Source organism: Mesoplodon densirostris, chromosome 3 (assembly GCF_025265405.1).
Source record: "Mesoplodon densirostris isolate mMesDen1 chromosome 3, mMesDen1 primary haplotype, whole genome shotgun sequence".
Lineage (NCBI taxonomy): Eukaryota > Metazoa > Chordata > Mammalia > Artiodactyla > Ziphiidae > Mesoplodon > Mesoplodon densirostris.
In genome coordinates, this window is record NC_082663.1 from 166846311 (window position 1) to 166867825 (window position 21515).

The following is a 21515-nucleotide window of genomic DNA, read 5'->3' on the forward strand; positions in this document are numbered from 1 at the left end:
CCCGCGTACCACACACACACAAAAAAAAGAATGAGTGTTTATACTCTCTTTTGTTATTTTACCAATGACAAAAGAGGAAGTCAGAAAGCTTAAGAAATTGGCTGACCACCCAACTTTCAAAGGAGAGAAGTGGGATTCTAACCCAGGTCTGTCCGAATCTAAAACCTAAGCGTTAACTGCTTCTTTTATTAAAAAAAAAAAAGGTAGTGCCAATCTTGTGTTATTTTAAAGGGATTATTAAAAGGCTTAAACAATGACATGTTCTATTAAAGAAAAAAAGAAGAAAGGAGGGAGGAGCCATTAATTATGCATTTTCTGGAGAGGGAAGGAGAACCCAGCCTCTAGAGAGTTCTATTCTTCTCCACCTTCTCTTCTACCACTAGGCAAATGACAAAAAGAAGCTCAAGTTACAACTGAAAACAGTCAAAACTAAATAACTAACTTACTAACCAGAACAAAAACTAATTTTTCAGTCATTTTATGCCATTTGTCAAAATTTGGAAGACTAGTGTTCTGGTAGGAAAATTCACCCCCACACCTAAATCTGCAAAGTTGGGGTCTTCTTAGAAAAAAAGATTTGTGATTTAGTTCTAAATGGATCACATAAGTTTATCTATCATCCCAAATCTGGTGCAACTTTTGAATAACCACATAACTACAGAATAGAGGTCAATGGCTTTGATTAAAATTCACTGATTAGGCTTACAGAGAAGCTACACTTTTCAGTTAAGCACATTAGCCCTTTAATTCAGAATATTTTATACCCTCTTTTTAAGAAAAATTATAAAGACTTCTTGTTTTATAATAATGACCCAAAATGCCACATAAGTTATGAGACGGTTACTGACTGTCCACGATTCTCAGCAAACATAATTCCTAGAATTCTAATTCTAATTCTAATTCTGCCCCTCTCCCTAAGTATCTTTGCTCTAGACCAAGGTCCTCTTGGACGGAATATGATGAAAACTGTCATTTAGCATCACTCCTTTAAGTTGAAACCTACAAAATACACACAGCAAGAGGCATGGTTAAATTATCTACTGTATATAAAACATTAGTACAGGGAATACAAGGTCTTTACAGATGTACGGGAGGTAATGCCTGCTCTCTCTGCTTTCATTTTCTTTCCACCCTCCTCTCCATTAGCCCTTTTTTTTTTTTTTTTTTTTTGCGGTATGCGGGCCTCTCACTGTTGTGGCCTCCCCCGTTGCGGAGCACAGGCTCTGGACGCGCAGGCTCCGGACGCGCAGGCTCAGCGGCCATGGCTCACGGGCCCAGCCGCTCCGCGGCATATGGGATCCTCCCAGACCGGGGCACGAACCTGTATCCCCTGCATCGGCAGGCGGACTCTCAACCACTTGCGCCACCAGGGAGGCCCCCATTAGCCCTTTTAATCAAGCATCTGCAACAGCCTTACTTCAGAATGCTCCATCAAATGTTATCAATGTCAGACCCAAAGGCCTCTCCTCATTCTTCATCCTAATTAAACACTTTTGGCATCGCTGACCTTGCTCTTCCTGGTAATCTCTACTTCCAGAAGGAGGACAGATTTACCCCCCTTTTCTCTGAGTATCCTTTCTCCATCGACTTTGCTGATTCATCTTCCTTGGACTGCCCTTTAAAAAGCAGCATTGCTAGGACCCTGTCCTTGGTTCTGATCACTGGACATCCCCTGTCCCAGACATCCTACCTCTCAGATGGCCCCACTTAAAACCTGTGGGTGAGAGTTTCCTTGTCTCTGTTCCCAGGTTCACATCCTGCCTTATTTTCACTAAAGCATTTCCAAGTGCTTATTTAATAGCTTCACAGAGAAGTCCAAGAAAATCTATACTCAATATTTTCCAAAACGGAACTTGTTCTCCTCTTCCCTGCCTCTATCTCATTTACTTTCTTCTAACCTAGTCATCCTCATTGCAGTCCTCTTGAATCCTCTCTTTCCTTTTAAACCCAGCCTTGCCCATGCTAGTCATTTGCAAGCCACTGTCAAGCTGCCTCTGAAACCTCCCTCCCCCGCATCCCTTCCCATCACTTTCACTGCCCCAGATGGGACCATAATGGACTCTTAGCCTCTTTCTGGTCCAAGCCCTCCTCCTCCCAATGTAGATTCCATGTTTAGAACAATTTTTCTAAAATGCAAATCGAATCAAGTCACTCCTTTGCCAATAACCTTCAGCAGCCCCCACTTACTTACATGGTCAAGTCAAAGCATTTGCCATGTAATTCTACCTTTTCCAAAAGCTGGCCCAGAGTGAACTTTCCAGTCTTCCCTTTGTTCACTTCCAATTCCACCCCCCCACCCCTGAGAGGCTGTTCTTTTCTCTACTATGAGACTGTTCTTTATCCCCCAACTATAACAACGTGTTCACAGCTCTGGATTCTGTTGTGTCCTCAGCTCCAGATGTCATCTATTCTCTTTCTTACCTGGAACAAGCTTCCTCCAGCTTCAAAGCCCAGCCCAAACAGTAACTTCTTTGTGCAAAATTTCACTGTGTAACAATAATGGATGACTGCCTATAATGATATGTATTATTGCCTATATTAGGTAGTAGGTATTGCATTAAGTCCATTTCAACATTTTACTCATTTGCTTTTCACAACACATCCATGGGTAGGTTCTTCCATTTTACCCATGAAAAAATTCAGGCTCAAAGAGATGAAGTCATTTTCCATGTTCCAAAGGCTAGGAAGTGGCAGAACTGAGCTTTAAACCCAGACAATCTCATTTCAAAGAAATGTGCTTAATTACTGTGCTATTCTATCTCCCGTCACCATTTAGGTCTCTTCCTGCTAGCATGGGAGTTACTTGAGGGCAAGGATTCTGTGAAATTTATCTTTGTGCTTCAAGTTCCCAGAATGTAGTAGATATTCAATAAACGTTTGATGACTTGTATTCAGAATGAGCGATACTGCAGTGTCTTCCTGTAGTTAAAGGCCTTCTGCACTGTTAACTGTGATTGGTCTTCTTGCATATTTTGATCTCATCCCACATCTCTTGCTCTGCTCATCCTGGCTCAGTGTTGGCTTCAAACCCTTCCCAGCTCCTTTTATCACAAACTCTGTGAGTCTGAGATGGTTTCATCTCCATATTTACTGGATTAGACTCCTTAATTAATATTTAACTCCTTTGCCTTGAAGAACAAGATGAAGGCACAAATGAAATCATCTTTTAGAATCCCTTTTTGATATACAAGGCAGAACTCCCACTTACGACAGGTTCCCAGAAAAGGGGGATGGACACTAAGTGGAAATGACCTAATCCCCATCACCTTTACTGCAGGATCAGTACAAGAACAGGGATTTACATTTCTGCCAAGGATTAAGAAGAAGACACCAGAAATCATGTTGAATCACTTGAATGTGATAAATCTATAAATGTTAAAAGCAGTATAAATGTATTAAATATGGCAATCAAGAAAATTATTTTTAAAACAGTAGTACAAAAATTATGAATACTATGCATAGAGTGTTTACCATGCGTCCAGCACTTTGCTAACAGCTTGATACACCCCATTTCGTTTGATAATAACAAGAATATTGGAGAGGTACAAGCATTATCTCCATTTTACAGAAGACAGAAGAGTTTTGAGAGCTTAGTGGGTAAACTGGCAAGGTCGTTACAGCTGATAAGGGACAGAGCTAGGACTCAAAGCCTTATCTACCTGACTCCAAGATTCATGCACTTAATAGCCATGCTCCCCTGCCCCCAACGTGTTCATATCATGACCTGTGGACGCCTAATGAGATTAGGCCTGTTGTCCTCAGCCATACAGCTAGTTATTGGCAGAGCTTGGACAAGAACCCAGGCCTCCAGACTTTTTCTCCTGAACCCTCCAGCCTCTCCCATAAATATGTCATACCAATATTAACATGCAACACAGAGTATATGTACTTCCTGCATTTTCTTCATAATATCTGGTGTTTTTTTTTTTACACAAATAAATTGAAAGCTGAACAAAGGTCACAGTCATGAATATAGGCACAGTTTTCCTAGAGGAGATAGTGAGAGAAATCTTTGATAATTTAAAAGAATTATTCCCACCGAACAGACCCTAGAGAATGATCCAGAGTCATGTTTTGGCACCTACTTTTTTGATACATCTTTCCAGAAAGCAAAAAAAGGCATACAAGATCAAGTTGTCATTCCTGTGCTTTCAAAGTACAGTCATTCCTCTTTCTTAACCTACTATTTCAGCAGGAACACTATTTTGCACCCTATTATACAATACCCATATATTTTTTAGAAGGTATGGAATGATCTTCCTGTCCCTTCCTGTACTCCTAGCTCACTGATTTCTTAACTCACAGGGTTATTCCTCTTCAAAATGAGAAGCTCCAGTTTTACATTAAACCATGGACACACATACACTCAAGCTAAGTTAGATTCTTAATCAACAGAACCTATCTTTCCTGGGTTCCATACTTTGCTTTATCAAGTGGATTGCAATTTACCAAGCGATTATTTCCTAATCTTTCATCCTTTTGAGTTTGCCTTTCTATTGTCCTTTCTCTTTCCTTTTTTCATTTTCTTGCCTTCTCTCCTATTCTCCCTATCACAGTTCTGTGACTCATCTGAGAAACAATGTGCTAGACAATGTAGAAACATGTATAAGATGTCCCTGTCATCAAGATTTCTTACAGTATATTAGAAAATGATTCTTCCCTCTTTATACTTGAATAGGAAATATTATAAAGGATCTGTCCCCTGCCCCCTATCCAAGCACAACCATTTCTCTATACTAAGGGATGACTCCATGTTTTCTCCAGCATCACCAGGTGACCACTGCCTTAAATAAGAGAACTAGATTGAGGATATCTCTGCAGGATCAACAGTGCACCCACACACCAGGGTTAAACCACCTCCCTCCTAGTTCTTCTAATCCCATCAAGAGGGGTTAAATGCCATTGGGTTCCAGAGATCCATCTCTCCGTATCACACACCAAAAGCCTTGCCTTCACTCTCCATTTTAAGTCCTTATTATGTACTTGATCACTGAGAAACATCGCAACCGTATCTCCAAAGGGACATTTCACGTTCTTGCTCCAGTGGAAATCCTACTCTTCCTGGGATTCTGCTTCTCCCAGATTGTGCTCAAGAGGTGGCCGTTTTTCCTCCCTGTGCCTTCAAACCATTAGGACTGAAGATGTGAAAAGGGGGCATCTTGCTCCTCGTCACTGGCAGGCCACGCTCCCTCAATGCCCTGTACGTATTCTCAACACTGAGTCTCTTGCCATCTGACTATAACACACGTGACCAAGCATTCACTGACACCGTAGCTCCCTCTTGCCATCACTCCTCCTTCTTTCTGGATAATTTTAACGACCGGCTGTCTATCACTCACTCAGTACTCCTCCTGTCTACAGTGGTGGCTATTTCAGTGCACGGAGAGGTGATTCTTCCAACACTTTCACTTCCATTTATGTGAACTGCTCTTGCTGCCCGTCTTGTCTGCCATCCAGCTTCAGAGACTCACGCTCATGGTCCTATCTTGTCACTGTTGATAACAACAACCCTTCCTTAATCTCAATTTCATGCAACCCACTTGCTAATTAGCACTGCCTATTTTCGTAGCTCAGCCTCTCTCATCCCCTGACTCCATTAGTCTTTTGACACCCATGTGTCCCTCCAATCAATTGATTTTATGACCATCTCTCACCCTATGATGTTCTCATTCTCATCCTTACTTAGCTTAACTTTCAGGGTGAATCATTATGATTATTATAAATACTCCTTGTACTTACTTACCCCTCTATTGCATTATGGTGTTTGGTACTGGCTTGGTAAAACCAGAGCCCAAGGTACATCAAACACTACCTACTCTGTGCCTGGGCACATTACTAGAATGTGGACAAACACACACACACACATCCGACCATGATAAGTAGTAAATGGTAGTGTCTTCATTCTACTAGTAATTTCTTCTCATTTCTCTTCTCTCTTTAAAATTTAACACCTCCCCCTCCATCCTTTCGCTCAGCAGATGACCACAGTTCACACATCACTGAGAAAACAGAAGTAATCAGTGCAGAAATTCTCCAGAATTCCATCAGAGGTCTACCCACCTGCCATAATCTGCCCTCTCTCTTTACTGTAGGTGAACTTCCCATCCTCCTGTACTTGTGAAAGACATCCCATTCTCATCTCTATCATCAACTGATCTCTTCTTCTCTATTGGATCACTCTCACCCATCACACAAATATACAGTTCTTATTAAAAAAAAAAGAGTTCTCTTGACTCCCCTCCTTGGAGTTGCAGCAGAGCTCATGGAAATGGTTGTCTCTATTTGTGTCTTTAGTTCTTATCACCCTGTTCTCAATGCTGCCACAATCAGGCTTTCACCATTTTCCACTCCAAAATTTGTTCCACTTCACTTTCAGTTGATTGAATTTACTATTTCAGTTGGGACAAAATCATACCTCCAGTCAAAGCCTTGGCATCATCTTTTTCTTTTCTCTTTTCTTCTCCTTTCTTTTCTTTTTTATTGTAGTAAGAACAGATAACATGAAATCTACCTTCTTAACAAAATTTTAAGTGTACAGGACACTACTGTTAACTATAAGAACAATGTTGCACAGCAGATCTCTAGAACTTACTCATCTTGCATAACTGAAATTATATATACATTGAACAGCAACTCCCAATTTTCCCCAGGCCCCCAACCCCTAGGGGGAAACCACTATTCTATTTTCTGATTCCATGAGTGTTACTACTTTAGATACTTCATATAAGTGAAATCATGAAGTATTTGTCCTTCTGTGAATGGCTTATTGCACATATCATAATGTTCTTAAGGTTTATTCATGTTGTCACATATGGCAGGATTTCCTTAATTTTTTATGGCTGAATAATATTACATTGTATATATATACCATATTTTCTTTATCCATTCATCCAGTGATGGACATTTAATTGTTTCTATATTATTCAATCACGAATAATGCTACAGTGACAAGAGCTGCGTACATCTTTTCAAGATCCCAATTTTCATTCTTCTGAACAAATAGCCAAAAGTGGGATTGCTGCATCATATGGCAATGCCATTTTTAATTATTTGAGGAATGTCATGTTGTTTTCCATAGAGGCTACACCATTTTACATTCCCAAAAACAGTGTACAAGAGTGCCAACTTCTCTGTATCCTTGCCAACACTTTTATCCTTTTTTTTAATGCATAGTGGTCATTTTAACAAGTGCACGATATCTCATTATGATTTTGATCTGCACTTCCTTATTAGTGATGTTGAGCATTTTTTCATATACTTCTTGGCCATCTGAATATATTCTTTGGAGAAAGCAAAAGCTTTTCCTCTAAGATTAGGAACAAAGCAAGAATGCCCACTCTCACCACTTATATTTTACATAGTACTGCAAGTGCTAGCCAGAGCAATTAGGCAAGAAAAAGAAATAAACGCATCCAGATTGAAAAGGTAGAAGTAAAATGATCTGTTTTCAGATCTTATATGTAGAAAATCTTAAAGTAAAATGATCTGTTTGCAGATCTTATATGTAGAAAATCTTAAAGACCCTACAAAAAAAAACAGGTAGAAGTAAGAAATGAACTCAGTAAAGTTGCAGGACACAAAATCAACATATAAAAACCAGCTGCATTTCTGCACACTAACAGTAATCTATCTGAAAAGGAAATTGATAAAATAATTCCATTTATAATAGCATCAAAAAGAATAAAATACTTAGGAATAAACTTAACCAAAGAGGTGAAAGACTTGTATGCTGAAATCTACAAAATTTTGATGAATAAAATGAAAGAAGACACAAATAAATGGCAAGACAGTCCATGTTCATGGACTGAAAGATTTAATATTGTTAAAATGTCCATACTACCCAAAGCAATCTAAAGATTCAATGCAATCCCACTCAAAATTCCCAATGACCATTTTTTACAGAAATAGGAAAAGCAATCCTAAAATTCATATGGAACCACAAAGGACACCAAATAGCCAAAGCGATCTTGAAAATAAGAACAAAGCATCACATTTCCTGATTTCAAAATATATTATAAAGCTACAGCAATCAGAACATTATGTTACTTGTATAAAGACAGCCATATAGACCAATGGGACAGAACAGAGAACCCAAAAATGAACTCACGCAAATGAAGTCAACTGATCTTTCACAAGGGTGCCAAAAATACACAATGGGGAAAGTACAGTCTCTTCAACAAATAGTGTTGAGTAGACTGGATATTCACGTGCAAAAAATGAAGTTGAACTCTTATCTTTCACCATACACAAAATTCAACTCAAAATGGATTAAAGATTTAAAGACAAGATCTGAAACCGTAAGACTACTAGAAGAAAACATAGAGGAAAACATCGTGACATTCGTCTTTGCGACTACTTCTTGGATTTGATAACAACAAAAGCACAGGCAACAAAAGCAAAACTAGACAAGTGGGACTACATCAAACTAAAAAGCTACTGCACAGCAAAGGAACTATCAAGAGAATGAAAAGGCATTCAATGGAATGGGACATAACATTTGCAAATCTTATATCTGATAGGGAGTAATGTCCAAAACATATAAAGAACTCCTAAAACTCAATACCAAAATACAGATAACCTGATTAGAAAATAGGTAAAGGACTTGAGAGTCACCTTTGACATTCCTTTTTCACAAACATATTGGCCAATACCCCTAGAAATACTACTACCTCTACCCTCAAGATATACTGAGAATCAGACCATTTATCACCACCGTCATTGGTCCTAGACACTATCATCTCTTGTCTTGGTTATTGCAAGAAATAGCTCTTTACTCTTCTTTCCCTGCCTTTCTCCTTGTGTGAGCTCATTTTCTTCCATGTATATATACAAAGAGACAACTGCCATGCTGTTGAATCTCAAATTGAGGTCTCTAGTTCAGACCTCACCTTTAAGTTCCATTCTTAATAATTACACAACTGACCCCATTACCTTTCTACTTGGATGTCTTATGTTACTTAACAGTGTCCAAAATGAAACTCTGGTTCAGCCCCCAAATCCTATCCTTTCCAAATATTCCCCATCTTAGTAACCAGGAATCCCTTCAATCACTAAAGTCAGCAATTCTTGATAGCTCTTTTTCATTGGCACCTACATTCAAACCAGCATCAAGTTCTATATATTCTATTTCCAAAATGTATCTCGAATCATTTACTTCTCTATCTTGATGAAGTCTGCACCATTTCCCCTTGGTTCCAAAACAAATGGATAAATAAAATGCTAAAGAATTCAAAGGAGTGGAAGTTCATATATAGTTAAAGAGACCAAAATAGTTTCACAGAGGACTTGGCATCTTAAATAATTCTTTGATGATGTAAGGAAATGTGATAGATGGGCAGGTTTGGGGATAACAATGAAAGCACAGGGAACAGGTCAAACAAAGACACCAGAGGAAAGAGCATGCTCTGGAAAAAATAAGTAGTCCAGTTGGGCTGGAGCTGAAAATATATTTAGATGAGAAGTGGGAGCAAGGGCTAAAAACATAAAATTGGACTATATTGTGGAGGGCCTGAAATACCACAGAGGGACAGATTAAGTTGATTTGTATACTTCCTGCCTTCCCAATGTGCCTTGCTGTTCATAGCCATAAATGTGTATCAGTGGAAGTAGAAGACAGCCCATATTCTCTTAATTGTTCTGCATTTCACTAGGGTCTTTTCCTTTCTGAATGTACTAGGGGATGCCCCAGAATACAGAACTTTTTCTGCTCTTTTTTTCCCTATAACATCAATTATTAAGCAACACTCTATATTAGCAGAGCCATATGCTTATTATAACAGTAATTGCTTCCCCATGATTATTTTCAGAGTGTTTCTTTATGTACTGAGATATTTATCTTGCATGCAGAACTACCTATTTTGTAAAAATACCAATAGCTGGAATACCACTGTGTTTATGATTACTATCCTCATTGAATCAAAGGCACCATAGATGGAGGAAGTTTTAAGAATATTTAATACATCATTTACTTGATTTTATCTCCTCAAGGTGCCTTGCAGATTGTCTTAGCAGATGTGAATTTCCTTTCATCATGTGGAATGCAATTCTATCCTTGGTTTGTTATAAATTAACAATCTGAAGTAAAGTCCTGCATTCTGAGCAACAGCTGAAATATTCAATACGGAAAAAAATTCCCTACCCTACTCAGAGTTAGCTTTTCTTCTTTGGTTAATGCAACCACTTAAAATAGTTTTCCAGCTTTCAGGCCTGATAGATTACATGTGTGTGTGTATGTGTGTATGTATATACATATACATATATATTTCTATTGTATATATATTTCTAATTTCTATTCCACAGAAAATAAGTCATATGATTTTGAGAATGTAGCCAAATGATTTTCACACCTATAAATGAACATTTTAAACCATCTGTAGAACTAACAAAGCACAACAGGACTTACTCTGGGGTCACTGTAGGCACTGTAAAAAGTTAGAACAAACTAAAAAATGAGAAGGGTGATTCCAACATCTTCTCACCTGGAGAGGATATCTAAATCGTAAAATAAGAAATACAAATAGACAATAAACACATGATTAGTTGCTCAGCCTTACTTGTATTCAAATAAATGATAAAAATATTTTCATCAATAAATAGGAAAAATATTAAGATAGTTTTCAGTGACTTCTGAGCACAAGTGTGTGTGTCAGGTCATTTGCACATAGTGCTGGTGCAAGGGTAAACATTCCTATAAAGAAATTGGTTGAAAATGATTACCATTTAAAATAACCATGTATGTACTAAATCTTCTAGGAATTTATCATAAGAAAAGAATTTGGGATGTGCACAGGAATTTAGCTACAAGGATTTTACTCATCATACTACACTTTATTGCTTCTAAAAAAAATAAGTTAAATGTCCACTGAAAGAAAATTGAGGCAATGTCTCATGCTACAAAAATTCTATGAACCCCTTAACTATTGCAGAAATTAATGCCATGGGAAAAAGTTTATAATAGATTTACTGGAAAAAAAACATGATGCCAACTCTGTACAAATATTTACACTGCATACACACAGCACACAGACTGCAAAAAATATGCACCAAAATATTAACCATGGTTTTTTCTGGTGTCAAATGACATGTGGTGATACACACACATACATGGATATTTTCATATATTTTAGATACACTTTGCATAAGTATGTAGTTTACACATATGTATATTTATGTACATATATTGTGTATTAATATATGTTAATATTATGTATTATTTATATCTCAATTTGGACATTATAAAGAATTAACAAAAAAATTGGCATCTTCCAGCAATTATTAGTACTAAAGTAAAAACTGGTAGCATTAGGATTCCATTTTATTTTGAGAGTCCAGATGGCTGAGAATCTTTAGAAAGCAATGAAGAGGACAACACTTTGTATCAAATCCTATGGGACCTGGTAAATATATTTACTCTTACTTAAAAAGAAAGACTGAAAGTTGCAAAACGTAATACTCATCTTAAAATGTTAGAAAAAGAACAAAATATACTCCAAAAATTAAAATGAGAGAATTATGAAAGTGAACTTAATGAAAAAAGATAAAAACTAGAGAAAATTATAAAGACAAATAGAAAGCCTGAAAGAAAAAAATAAATATATCTCTTTCAAGACTGATTTTTGTAAAAAAAATGAGGGATAAAAATATAAAGGATTAGGGATGAAAGGGAAACAACACACTTACAAAGGAACTTCAACAAATTACATGAGAATATGATTCCAGAAAAGCACCAAGGATACAGAAACAGAAATAATCTTCAAGAAACTGTTAATCAACCTGGAATAGTTCTAGCCAATGTTCACCTAAAACACACTAGCTGTTCCTTTAAAAATAATATTATTAAAAAAAATAATATTATGACCTGTCTTCCCTGTCCATAGCAATATTTGATGCTATTTTATTATTTAATCATGTGATTTAAAAGGAATAAACACTGGAGTCTGGCTGTTGTAATACTGTACTATATGTGTAAGCATAACAGATTCCTCTGTAAGGAACATTCTCTGTACTCTGTGAGCTTCAAATTGATGTTTTTTCAAATTTTAATATTTTAATTATAAATATTCAATGTTCATATGCTAATCAGGGCTTAATTTTTCCTACTGAAATGCCAAGAATAAGGACTCTCTGTAATCCAGAGATTTCTTGGGTTCTCCTACTTATATTACAGCTTCTCCCTCTAATAGCACTGCTTCTAATTTTGTTACCTTCCTGTCCAAACGTGTGTGTGTGTGTGTGTGTGTGTGTATGCGTGTGTGCTTTAATCAGATGCTTCCTAAAACATTACTGTTCCTGCTCAAATCAACTTTTAGTTGTTCTCTAACTCTCCTTGGTCAGATCATAACTCAAAGCTCTTGGTCATCTAGTTCCTACACCTCTATTGTTATATATCTACTGCTGTCCAATGAAATTACTATGTTCCCATTAGTCTGACTTGAGTTGGAATTTTGGGGAAGACAATGTTCCTGAAAAATCATCATCATCATCTTTGCACCATCTCCTCACTCCCCAACCACCATACACATTGGTTTTCTTTCATACACACTGGTTTTCTTTCATTTAGAATATCCATCATCTCATTCCCACTTATATGAGTTCTAATCCTCATTTACAACCTAATTAAAACTGTCTCCTTAAAGCTGCCCCTACTATACCAGTCAGCTGATGCAATGTTTATATTCTTATTTCTCTACTGAGAAGAGACAGGGATTTCTCTATAAATGTATAGGGGTGCTTGCTTTCTTCAATAAACAGCAAAGTAAATATTGTTATCTATCCATAAAAGAACTGGAAGTTGACACAGGGGACTGAGAGAAGAAAATGGGAATTGTATCAAAAAAAGAGTAAGGTATGATTGGTACAGATAGCTCTGAACAACAAGAAAGACAATCTGTTAGGCTGCCACAAGGTAATGGATTATCCAAATATTCCAGGGAGAGACTGCTGCTTAGACTTCATCTCCTGGGAAATAAAATGTCTAAAACAATAGTCACTTAACATTTTGTTATATACCTACATCAACATAAAAATTTTGAACACACTTCCAATATATACATTTCTGCATTTATGTACTCTACCATATATGTATGTGGGTGTGTGTACATACACTAATACATTACATGCACTATAAAATACACTCAAAAAATAGAAATTTTAAAGGATAAAGGAAGAGAAATGTACCTTTAAATAAAAGCTTTAATTTTTTTTTGCAACCCAGTGTTCAAATCCCATTTTGGAAACATGATCCCACCAATTTTAATAAGAGGGTTGAATGAAAGAATAAAGAAATTAGTTCACTGATGGGGTGATCTTTGCTAGATGCAGGGTGAGGTCGGTAAAGTATTAGGGGAAGAGATCAGGATTGGGAAGGGAGGAGAGACAGAGAAGAATACATTTTGTGCTGCAAATAAATCAGCCTCCCCACCAAATCACGTATGATTTCTCTGACAACTCAAACTGGTTCAGGGTTGCCAAGAGGCAAGAGTTCTTATGTGGGAATTGAGAGAAAGTGGGCTCTGTTACATTCATTCTGATGTACACAGATGGAACGGTATACTTGGAACAGTGGCTTGAGGCCTTAAAGGGACCAACAGAGCTCGAGTTAAAAGAAGGTCGGCACAGGTCTCTCTTTTCTCCTTCTCCTAAAACTGTACACTACAAAACATCAACAGTACTCATTCTGGCATTTTCATAAATACCCTTATGGTACCATTTCCCTGGTATTTGATCAATTTCTATTTCCTGATATCCATCCCTGTCAATAACATCCTTCCTCCCAACTGAACTCCCCTCCGTGCACACACAACACAGACACACAAATACAAAGAGACGCACAACAGCTTTGTATAATGCTGAGCATCCAACAGCCACTCCCAAATTTTTTTCAGAAATAAAATAAGGATCCCCCAGACTGAAGTGTCTCCTCATCTGTGATTACTTAGCTTACTTTTTGTCAATACTAAATAAAACAGAACATAGTTTTATCAGCATCACATATGTTGTGTGTATTAAAATATGCATATTTAACCAATGTGCATTACCTTCCAAATACCAATTTTCTTTTTCTAAAAAAAAATATTTCAAAGATCATTTTGGATCAGTGAATGTGTGATAGTGTAATTTCTTGCATAAAACACACTATAAAGAAATACTTCCTGAACCTCCTTGTGAGCCTAGCTCTCTCCACGTAATTCCACACCCTCCTTTTTCACATTTAACACAAGCATAAATAGTATTGCTATAGTGTCGATCTCTTCTACCCACTTCAGGCCAGGCCAGTATAAAACTCCATGAATGGAGTTTCCAAAGAATGCTAACTCAAATATTTCAATCCCTTCCATTAGTAAACATGCTTGTATTTCAATTACCTTCTCTCCTTCACACATATCCTTAGGATACAAAGAGAACTGGGAGTATATTGTACTGTGACTCAGAGCTGTACCTGAACAATACTTGGATAGCCTGCTTATCCGTGTAGATGAACGTTCCTTAGTTTGTGGAGCACGATTTCTGACCCGCTTTTTCCCAACTCAGCATAACCCAACAACACTCCTAGTCTTTCTCTTTTGGGGTGCTGGAGGTCTTCATATATCACTGCATTTTCCTCTTCTAGTCTTTACTTTAGTGTTTTTCACTTCATTATAACAAACTCCATAAACCACTCGCCTGATCAAGCTAAACATAGTACAAAGTCATTTTCCTCCTCTTTGAATGGCTTCCTCCTGAAAAGCCTCAGAGTTTTCCTTAATCAGCTGAAGTAGCTAAAGTTTTTTTTTTTTTACATCTTTACTGGAGTATGATTGCTTTACAATGGTGTGTTAGTTTCTGCTTCATAACAAAGTGAATCAGTCACACACACACATATGTTCCCGTATCCCTTCTCCTCATGTCTCCCTCCCTCCCACCCTCCCTATCCCACCCCTCTAGGTGGTCACAAAGCACCGAGCTGATCTCCCTGTGCTATGCGGCTGCTTCCCACTAGCTATCTATTTTACATTTGGTAGTGTACATATGTGAAGTAGCTAAAGTTTTTAAAGTAGGTTCTCCCTCCATCTATTTCCTAAAAGTCCATCTAGATACTTTTACATGAAAATAACTTAAATACATGTGTTAAAATTAAAGGTTCTGACCTTAACTGTTCAATACGTCAGGGCATCTACTTCAGAAGATGGGGATGGCTTATCACCCACTTAGCCTGCCCCGGCCCACACATACAGTTACTTTATAATTTCCATGCTAAATTGATTTTCATTTAATTTTATCGGAACCCCTTTAAACTATTTTAGAAATTTGGTAGAGCAAAAGTAAACCCATTTTACAGATAAGCCAAACTTACAGAAAAGAAGTAACATCACTATGCTAAACACATGTTAAATTAAGCTACAATTGCTGGTTTTTAGCTTTCTTTCTACATTTTTATGAACTCTGATTTCCCTGAAGTTTGTACATAGGTCAAGTTGGTCATTCAAGTGCTACAAAGGCTAAGGCAGACCTTAACTGATAGGAGTAGCCTGCAGGGAGCTCAGGTGAACCAGATGAAATGGGCTTGTCTACAGCTGCTATGGTTACTGCTTCTATGCCTGTTTGTCCAGAGGGAAACCTGGACAAATGTTAATGAGTCTTGTACATTGCAAGAGAAGCCAAAAATGAAAATTTCTAATATGAAATCTCCCCTTCTTAAAATGTTGATTAGTAATGTACAATGTGTTAAACACTGCACTGACCAAATGAAATCACTCACGGGCTACATTCGCTCGTGGACTATACATAGTTCATCACCTCTGTAGCTGATGACTATTCCGTGACTCACTTACCTCTACCTTCTACTGCTTTAACATTCCTCAAACTGAGTTTAGGGAAACCGTGAAAGGATAATCTGCTAGGCAGTTCCTTCAGCTAGTACTGAATAATACTCAACATTACATCACCAGTAACCTTTTTTCCTTTGTGTATAAGCATATAGATGTAATAGGTACACATCTGCAATTTCTGTTCTATTTACAAATGTATCACTTGAAATTTTCCCCTTCCCCTCACACATCCCAGTTTCAGAATGGGTAATTGAAATGTCTCATTACTTTTCATATGCACTTCTCAAATCCTGTCTGATTTGATTTTAGGTTCTGAGCAATTCATCCTGATTCAGTTGTGTGTAGAAAATATATACTATCAACTTCCTTAGCTTTAACTCAATTTTATTTAATACTTGATTACATCTCTCCCCCATCTTTAAATTTAATTTGATCCTTGACAAACAACAACTAAACTAAAAAGTGACCAAGCAATAAGCAAAAAAGTTAAGCGTTTTCTTCTGAGTTAAGAGGCTTCCAATCGTGAACTGACACGAACATGGCGCGTCTCACCTGGTTACTGCCTTTGCTCTTAACTGAAGTGAAAGTACAGACATCAGAAACTCAGCAGCTTAAAAAGCAAATGATTATCCACCAAGCCCAATGTCTCCCCGAAGGCCTGGAGATTACATGTGTAATAATCAGGTTGCCCTTGCCAAAAGTAAGGCTTAATGCTTCATTTTTTTATTGTATTTATTGAATGCAGCCATTGCTTGATAGCCCCTCTGAGCATTAACAGACATAAAAGAAACCACCAAAGGAAAGAAAGAAATATATAAATAATGAAAAACCATGCCACTAAAGTTTATAATCTGGAACATGCAGTCCTGGATATCAGGTACATACTCTTACACTCCTTCAAGGACTCTGTTCTACTTTAAAGTTACGCAAGAACTGCTTAATTTGTCAAAAACCTGAATCTCTGAAGTCCCATTTAGATGCATTTGCAAAATACCAATCCTTTTGCTTCTTGTTTCTGTATCATGCCATGTGACAATGTGATATTCCTAAATTTTGTTTCTGGTTCTATATTATTATCAGCTGTATTTTAACACTGTGATAATCATATATTTAAGACTCCCCTGAATAACTTTTTGTAAGATAAGGTGCCCCTATAGCCGCTAGTATGTGGACTTGCAGGGAAGTGGACCAGAGTTATTAAAATCAAATCATCCTTGCATTTAGGAAGAGACAAGACTAAGGACCTGTGACGTGTGGTTCCCACGTCCTTCACTTTGATTCTATCCATGATAACTCATTTCACAGTCTTCTTTATAAGTGCTACTCTTTCAAATTTGCAAGTATAAAAAAAAGATAATGTTTAGAAACACAATTTGAAATAATGGTCATCCAAAAGGGATTAAAGTGTGATTTTTGTTTTATCTTTAGGGGACTGAGGCAACATTTTCTTTAGCTATCATGGAAGTCTTTTCCCATAAAATATGGCTGAAAAAGAAATCATCCACATAGCAACATCAAAAGTACAAATATTACCCTATGATTTTGTACTTACCTCTTTAACTATTCCTACTCTGAACATTTTTGCTTTTGTGAAGAGCAAAATTATGAACTCTTGGCTATCATTGTCTGGTGCTGTTAGGAAGATTTTATATTTGTTCCGGGCATGCTCTGTAATTTTTACATGTGGCTGGGCGGCGGGGAGAAAGGAGTAGAGAGGATTATAAAACACAAAATAAATTTAAGAATATGTAGGAGGAATAGAGTGGGACAGAAATAGAAACTCACTGGCGGGTCTTGTGTGTGTTTGCTTACCGGATATTCTAATGTAAAATCTACTGAGGAGCTGCTTTTTGAAGAGAAAGAAGGAAGACTTATGAAACTCACCTCCTAGGACAAATGAAGGCCATGTAGTTGGAGGTAACGATCTACAGACAGTGTCCTGGTACTAAGGGAACGCCTTCCTCCCATCTGAGTTCACACCCCATGTCTCCATTAACCTGTGATGAATACCTGGGTGCACTCAAGTTCTCTTGAGGAGGGAGGAACACTACAGACCTCTTCCAAGAGGACTCACAACCTAATAGCACCTGGGTTCCCCAAATACACTTCACACAAATCCATTAGGTGCCGAGAGCCAGCTTGTTTTATAAATGATTTGGTGTAATGTAACGGAATTAACCTAACATTTATATTTTCATCCTCAAAGTACATTAGGAGAATTAGAAATTTCCCAACTGACAACAGATGAAAATGAATGCTGTCCTTATTTACTTTGGGTGGAAACAAACAGGGCAAAGGAAGGATACTTTTCTTAAAGCTTCATCCAAGGTCAGATTTTGTTTTCTGTTATTTCTGGCTTCCTATCCCAGAGCCAAGCTTATTTTCTTTGTCTTTTCCTTTTTTTTTTCTTTCTGGATTTCCAATAAAATAACTGAAACTAGAATTATGCTAAAAAAAAAATCTCAAGGATATTTTTAAGTCCCCAAGGTAAAGAAACTGCCTAAGGGGGTCAAGAGTGTGCAGACCAGATTTTTTACAGCATGTACTATTTCACATTTTTAAGAAGGCAATTAGTTATTCTTGTGTATTAGTGGCTGCCCCTTTTTCTCTATAACTCAGGTGACAAAAAGGGCCTTGGAGAGGGCATATTTTAAGTGCGACATTTATTACCCAAAAAAGGAATGATTCTAATTTAGAGTCACTGGGAAAGCCCTTTCTACAGATGCAGTTAAATTTCACAGTTGCAAAAGCTTGGCCTCGCTGTTTTCAACTCTCACTGCCATTTCTAGCTAAGTCATCGTTAGCTTAAAGATAGAGTTAAAGAACCTGATAAAATAACCTGAACACGAGAGTTTTATCTATATAAAGCAATCCAAGGGAGCACAATATTAATTTGGTGGCCATGGAGTATGTGTAAGATGCAGAGCTGTGCGTGGTGATAACCTTGAAGAATCTACACTTGGAAAAAATAAAATAAAAGGGAGAAGGACAAATTCACCTGTGTGTTTGGCGTGATGGGACTTTCAAGTTACCAGTTACTAGTAGGTCATTTTTGTCACAGCAGCATGTACGAAGAACTGTTGACAGTTCGGGATTTTTATTACATGAGTTTGAAGGTTGGATCCATATTTTAGGTTATAAAAAGCCAAGTTGATTTTTGAGATATGTCTTGACTTGCTACCTATGCTTAGCAAAACCACACTAGGAATTTTTTAAGGCAATTTTAAATAAGCGTGAAAATCTCTGTACCCCAAGATTCCACCATAAAAATGAAATAAAGATATGTGGGGTCCAAAGAAAACATTCATTCCATGGCCACATATCCTTAAAATCTAAAATGGAATTGGAGGCCTTCTTTCTCAGAGTATAGATTCTCGTTACTTCCTCTTCAAGAGAAGCATATCTAAAAGGTTATTGATTTGGTTCTGAAGGACAGAGTGTTTATTATGGAGGAAGCCATGGAGGAGTACGAGTGTGAGAAATTAATGATGGCTTTGTAAGTGTCCATGCTGTGGTGTGGAACCAGTGGGGCAACTGTCAATCTATATGATAATACATTCCCAAAGTTCATAAAACCAGTGAGGTGAAAACGCATTGATTTTTTGGGGGAGCTAAATAGAATTTATCAAAAAGAAAGGGCAAGAAGTTGACTGAAGTTAACACCTCAGTCTGCAGAGTAGCTCACACCTCACTTTTTATTTGCTTGAGGAGTTTATGATGTGACGTGTACAATTTCTTGTTTTTATTTCTGGCCCCCAAGGAGAACAGAGCATGCGTCATGTAAATCTTTGGAATCTGTGAAATATTGAAAAAATTGAAAAAGAGAAAAGGAAACACGTTCTATCTGTCCATTTTTAAATAACCATCTATCACCTAAGCTTGAACTCTGGCTTCAGAATGCCCCCTTCATGCTCTGCCAGATTCAGGAACAAAAGAATTGCTTCCTGGTTCTAAGTACATTATCTAAGTTCTTTATGCAATTCTGATTGTATTAGAACTAGCATTACAGGGAAAAATCACCACACTGTATCTAAGGGTTTATTTCCTATCAGTACACAGGGATTTATACAGAGTGCCACAAGGTGAAAACTGAATATGTTTCAAATGATATTCGAAACAAGCAACTACTGTTGGTTTACATCTTTACCTGTAAAATCCCCTCAACCCTAACAGTTGTAGGTAAATTCAAGGCAAGCCTTTTTGCTCCCTTTTCTTCTCTGGAAACCTCCCCTTATTCGTTGAGTTTTTAAGATGTATACAGCTTAAAAAAGAAAGGGTGAGAATTCTAGGAATATGTCTAAATAATTCTTTATAGATGGTGCCCATGAGACCAGCGAGAATTCCAACCATGGAACATTTGCTAAAATACCTTGTTTAAGATATGCCGTAAATTCTTGGATTACAAATGATTTTATTAATTTATTAGGCAATCAAAGTGCCTCCATTTAAATAGTACCTGACACACACTGAAGTGGAAAAAGTACACCAGTAAATGGATTCAATGTATGCCTTTATGAAAACTTCTGAAAGTAATTTCTCAACAAATAAGCACCTTTAGAGTGCTGAATGTACCAAGTGTCAGAATTCTGTTAAAATTCAAAAGGAGTCAAGTGCAGATTTTTCCTTGAGAGGACACCTTGATTAGCTACCTGAACTGACGCATAAGGAAGACACATCCCCTTGTCCTCACTGTAGAATAAATTATTTCACAATTAAACATAAATTTAAATGCAACATAGTGACATCTCTTAGAATATATGCGACTTACCCAGGAAATGATGTATTTTCAACACGGTTTGGAGAATAAACGATATTTAGGTATGCTTTTGTATTTACAACAAGCTGCCTGCCTGCCTGCCTGCCAATTTCTTTCTTTTATTTTTTAAAGGCAAGAAAATACTTAGAGCTGCTCTAGTAGAGGTTTATAATATTTATGGAAACCTTCTTAACTGATCTATTTGTCAACATTTTAACGGTAATTCTTTTAGCAAACACACAATATATTCGTAACAAACCATATAGCATCTGATGTTTTCTCAATAAATCCACCATACCTAATGCAATTTATCTTTTAAAAAATGTTTTGGACTCAACACAGTTCTGAGTTGCTAAGAAAGCCACAAATAAGCACCTTCTCTCTTTAATGACTTGCTTAGGCTTCCCTATATTTACTGCTTAATGATCGGAAGCATTTAATTTTCAAAATTTCATTAAAACACATCCACAAAGCTGATGGATAAAGCAACAGTGATTTGTGACAGAAGGTGTGGGAAGCCGTGAACCTACATAGGTACCAAGGAGAAAAGTAAACATAGAAGAGAATACTTTTTTGAAGACAAGTCTCTTCCTATTTGTCATTATTAAACTCCAGAGCATCTGTTCCAAGTTTGATCTCCAATACGGATATGAGGCATTGACGCCTGGAAATGAAAGTCTAAGATAAGGTAGGATTCTTAAGAGTTCTTCGTGAAAAAAAATAACCCAGGTTGCCATTTACTGGGAAGGGGAAATCAATACAAAGACCTAGAAACTTGCGGAGAGAGGACATTTCTAGGTATAGGTCATAGTTTATCAAGTTGCTTCTTTTGAAATGTAATTTACTTGCTAATAAGACCAACTGACGATGCCTGACTAGTGTGCTATCATCAAAATGTGATTTTAAAATTCTCTCCTCATTTTTTGTGTGTTTGAGGTTTGCTGGTTTATTTT

The 21515-nt window shown here is 37.2% G+C and overlaps 1 protein-coding gene across 2 annotated transcripts in view; it reads right to left on the bottom strand.

Annotated features, from left to right (window-relative positions):
- The window catches only part of TENM2 (teneurin transmembrane protein 2), a 1009203-nt gene that overhangs the window by 910979 nt on the left and 76709 nt on the right, over positions 1-21515 (bottom strand). The gene's annotated exons all lie outside the window — the stretch shown is intronic.